Source organism: Eutrema salsugineum, unplaced genomic scaffold, assembly GCF_000478725.1.
Source record: "Eutrema salsugineum unplaced genomic scaffold, Eutsalg1_0 scaffold_6, whole genome shotgun sequence".
Taxonomy (NCBI): domain Eukaryota; kingdom Viridiplantae; phylum Streptophyta; class Magnoliopsida; order Brassicales; family Brassicaceae; genus Eutrema; species Eutrema salsugineum.
The window spans coordinates 12,485,882-12,491,318 of NW_006256547.1; positions in this window are offsets into that span (position 1 = coordinate 12,485,882).

Sequence of the window (5,437 nt, forward strand, 5' to 3'; positions counted from 1 at the left end):
CATTCAGCTTAAATCTTGCATTCCCAAAGGTATTTGCATCTTAAAGAACTCATCTTTTTCCTTCATTCTCTGCGAGCTTAAATGTTTGTAAAATGTGGAATCGATTCTTTTAGAGTATATCGGCCTTTGGGAACAATTTTGTAAATTCCACCAGGGTAGACAACACACGAAAAATCGGTCTTTGCATTTAATATCACTTGCTCTTGAGTTTTTAAATCTTGAGAAAATACGCTTGGAATCGGTCTTGATGATGATTTGTGTGTTTGAGCTGAAATGTCTAGATAACTTGTCTCTAATCGGTTGTTCTGGCTTGTTTTTACTTTCCTTGATGTTTGAAAAAGCTATGAATACCAGCTCTGTTAGAGAAAAAGTTTTGTACTTGCCAATCTTGAGATACATGTGCTTAACGATATACTTGGTTCTGACGGTTTCTTTGAGAATCTCCCTTGCAGAAGACCGGAGACCGAACCGTTCCTGACCACGAGACAAAAAAAAGTGCGGGCCAGAAGAGAGTTTTGAAGGGTAAAGCCGTTGCCGTGCCACGTGGTGGAGAGACCAGCAAGAAACCCTCGATGCAACCCGATGACGAGCCAACCCCCAAACGAGCAAGAAATACTGAGCTCACTCTGGCACCAGCTCTCGAATCAAAAAGGAACGGGAAGAAGGCAGCTGTGGGATCGGATGACGACGAGCCCGGAGCCTTAGTCCCTTATGTGGACAACGGTGACAAAAAGTCCAAGAAAGAACCAAAGGCCGAGCCCGAGGAAGAACACTTCCCAACTACTGAGGAATACTTGGACCACTTTAACTCAATCAGAGTGGCTCAAGGTTGATTCCCTGACTTGGAGTTGCTGAGGAAACTCGAGATACTTGATGACGTGACCCTCATTTTTGAGAATATGGGCTTGGCAAAGTTCTTCGAGATGAGCGATGTTGCCTATGAAGGGATTACACAGCAGTTTCTTGCAACCCTGGAGGTCATCATCTACCCCAAGAGAGATCCAAAGCGTTTACATGGCAAAGGATTCGGCCACATTGAGTTTGAAATGGATAGCGTGCACTACAAGGTCAGTTTCAAGGAGCTTGATGAAATCTTTGGGTTTGAAAGGAATGGAAGCTCGCTTGACAAGTTTGTGTACCCTCGTGATGAGTTGGCCGCCTTATGGGAAACGATATCTTTTGGACCTTACCTCGGAGGCAAGAGCAAGACAAGCTGCATAAGGAACCCACCGATCAGATATGCAAACCGCGTCCTAGCATCAACATTCTTCTCGACCTTTAACCCTGGTGTTATTCACACGGCCGAGCTTGAACTGTTGGGACTCGGACTGAAGCCGTTCATCACTCAAACGAAGAACAAGAAAGAGTTCCAAGGGCAGCTGCATGTACCATCATTGGGTGCATTCTTTGCCATTCAAATGCTCACTTATCGGCACAATGTATTGTGCGACCGCAAGAAGCGAGGAGCAAGAAGACTTCAGAACGGTTGGATAGTCACCAAGATCCTGAGGGCTCAAGGGTTTATATTCCCTGATTCACCAAAGAAGCCGAATCTCATTGATGAGTTATACCTAAGTAAAAGTGGTTTCTTCGGAGGCAAGTCAGGGGACAAATGGGTTTACAACTTTACCCTACTGCATAGAGACGGCACGCAGGTTCTGCTGCCTAACCAAGGCCTCACCATGCTCGACAAGCAATGTAACGTCTCATTCTACGTTCTCAAAGACCAGTTGTATAACCCAGCTTTCGACCCACCAACACGCAAATGCACCAAGGCAGCACCTAGCAAACCCGAGAACACTAATGGCCCGGAAGATTGTGATAACGAGGAGCAGAGAAACTATGAGAGAAGGATCGGAGCAGGCCGCTATCACTTTGATCCGCAAGTGTGGGGTGAGCCTGAATACCACACCAAGAAGCTGTATTCACGAGTGAGGCATTTAAAGAAGAAAGTAAAGCAGCTCACGAGGCCATCCTCACCGGATAAGAACTCAGCGACCTCAACCGCACCGATTACAGAAGAAGGAGTTGGAGAAAGCTCAAACGCGAGGAACCCGGAGTTTCCACCAGGTAAAGAAGACCGGATCGATCCAACCACTGCTTTCCTGCCTGAACCCTCAGAAAGCAGCCCACCACGTCAGCCCACTCCCTCCTGCTCAACATCGAATCCCTCGCACTACTTGGGATCCGACCTCTCCGACTAAGGTATCGACTTCAAACCTTGTACATATGCATCTTGTATATATCATCTTGCATTCGTTCAATTTGTCTTTTCACTTCTCTCACACGCTTTTATAACACAAGGGACTGTGTTATCTAAGTGTGGGGGAGGAGCTTTGTGTTTGCTAATCTTGTTTTCTTTGTTCTTGTTTGACTTTTGCACTCTTGAGTCTCATTTAGCTTAGCACATATGACAAAGCCGAAAAAAAAACACAAAAAAAAAATACATCATTCTAGTTGCATCTCGCATTTTAAGATCGAGTCTAGTTGCATCATGTAGGATTGCATCAGTGCAAGGAGCAATGATAGATTTTTTTTTCCTAGAGAGTAAATCACTTGAGAACTTGAACTAAATATGCTTGTGAAACTCATTCTGTGCTTGTAAAGCTTGAAACGATTTGAAATCGAGAAACGAGTTTGAAATTGCACTCAACTCTAGCTAAGTGATAACCCTGAATCTGAATTGAAAATATCTTTTGATGCATTGCTTGAATAGGCTTGTGGATACCGATACACATACTTGAGCTAGAATCATCGTTTTTTTTACCACCCTCCTTCCTTAGCTCAAGTAGCTGAATCCGCATCATGGATCAGTTCCCTCTCCTTGAACCCATCTTTCTTTCAAGCCAATGTTTGCGTGTGAATTGTAAGGCCCCCTTGGACTGAACTTGGCAGAAAGTGTTAGGTTTAGAGCAACAAGGGCTTGGCTCATTGAGTGATATGTTCCAACATCAAGGAACCAAGAGTATTGGTGAGAAATAAGTGTGGGGTAAAAGACTTATTGGTGAGTGGAAAAAGGTGAGCTGAGTGGAAAAGTGAGAGTGGAAATAGGTAGGGGAATGAATGAAAATGAATTAAGTCTTGGATGTGAAAAGATAAGCTCTGAAATGAAAAGAAGCCAAAGGCTCAAGTGTTCTGAAATGAAAATGAAAGAGGCTATACGCTATGAAAGAAAAAAGCTGTGTGAATAAGTGAAAACCAAGGCTTGAAAATAAAAGAAAAAAGGCGAGTCCCCTAGTGAAAAGAAAACGATTGTGAAGAGTGAGGATTCTGAGAGGGTGAGCAAGTGAGAAACACTTTGAGTGGAGGGTGGGGTGTGATGAGTCCTGCCCTTGTATGCATCGGTTGCTTTTTACCTTTAGCATTCTGCCAAAGTTTGGTCGTTCATAGAGAGATCCTTGTTGCATTGCACCCGCTTGAATATCGATGAGATCATTTTTATCTCATGACCTTACCCTAGCAAAGCCAGCCTATTTGAACATTGCATCATTTGATTCACCGGTTACAAACTTAATGAATGTGAAAGAGTTGAGTGTGATAATGACTTGTGGAGATTCCGTGCTTTAGTTGGAAAATATCTGAGTATAGCTTTGCATTGCATATTTGAGCATGAATCCGAGTTCTCTTTGTGGTCACTTCTCTGTAAAAAGGAAATATGAGCTCCATCTGCATTACAACCTCTGTCTCTCATTTGTTCTTTTTGCTTGAGGACAAGCAAAGGACAAATGAGGGGGAGTTGATATGTCTATATTTTACATCATTTAGATTGCATTATAGAGTCCTCATCATGTGTTTTCTCATGTAAATTGAGTCTTTAGGCGTCAAAATAGGACTTAGGGCTTGCATTAGGTCCCAAAGAGTTTTGCATGTTTTGAAGTCTTTATCAGGAGCTTTGGAGACCAATTGGAGCCTAAGAAGAGGAACAGAAAAGAAAACGGTGAAGAAAAGGGTCAAAAATGGTGAAAACCGCTTGGAGGAATTTCTCGGCCAAATCTCGTACCGGGTGGTCGGAAACCTCGGCCAAAATGTTTACCGGATGCTCATTACCGGCCAAAAACCTTACCGATCGGCCAGAATCGAGTATCGAGTGCAAAAATACCACGGGACAAGTTTTTGACCGAGGCAAGGATTTTTACGACCAAAAAAGCTTAACGCGGTACACAGCCCTCGGCCATTTTCCTTACCGCAGGAAGGTTTTTACGACCAAAAGTTGTCCTTGCCCGCGCAATTCAGTGATCAGCAATCCGGGGAACCTTCCGGTCCGAATCAGTTGGCGGGGTCTTCATAAAAGTTGGAGAGAATCAAGCAAAGATTCCATAGCAGTTATAATCATCCAATTCGGACCAGTTAGGAGAAAGATACAGCTTCCGGAAGATGCACCAACATTACGCGCATCCGAGAACCGAACGGCGGATTCCAAAGATCACGGCGGACGGAGCCTTTCCGGACCAAACTAGCCTGCCCTGTCTTCATCAAAGTCTGAGATCTATGAAATACCTTCTCAGAACAGTTGGAATCGCTCAGTTCGGAGCAGTGGTTCAAAAGATAAGGTCTCCGGAGTTCACATTGGTTCAAAAGCTTATTTTCCGGTGAATCCGATGCGGTGCAAAGATGTGAAATCCAGGAAGCCTTCCACTTCCCAAGCTCAAACGGTCCCTTCACCAAAGTTCGAGCTTATTGAGTCATCTTGACTGTGGAACTGGTTCCAGAGCAATTGGAGTCGTGTGCTGAAAGTTACTGCTTCCGGAAGGTGACATGGTCGATACAAGCCTAAATGAGTTGCGATACGCGCTAAGTGTTTTCACAAGCCTCGGTATCTTTACCTTGGCATCACTCAAGTCGAGGCTCATATCTTGGAAGTATTCTGGACTAGACCTCGTGCCAAAGCCTTGGCATGATTAGATCGAGGCATGCATACGTAAGAACTGAAGCTGGAAACGACAAAGTGTTGAAAGTACACCTCGGTGTAATGACCTCGGCGTGCATGCCGGACTGTGTTCTCCCAAGCACCTTGACATCATGACCCCTCGACATTTTATCCCGAGGTCCCTTGTCACGAACCCAGAATCAAGAACAGAATGGCTCAAGAACACACACGTGAGGATGGATCAAAGACTAGGGTTCATGCATGTTCTTGACGTGTTCTTCACGAGATCTTCATCTGGATCCTGACTCACGTGCACACCTCGGCATGAAGACCTCGGCTTCACTTTCCGACACACCGTGGCACTCACCCATCAACCCAAGGAAGCGGTTCAGTACCCAGTTTGTTCCGGGCTGACCCGCGACACTTTCCCTTTACTATAAATACATTTTAGGACCAAAAACCTAATCATCTTATCTTTTATCTCCATTTACGTTTACGAACTTGCCTCTTTTGTGAAACCAGATTAATCTAATCCGATATCTCGTTTTTGCATCTGAATCTTGTTCTTTC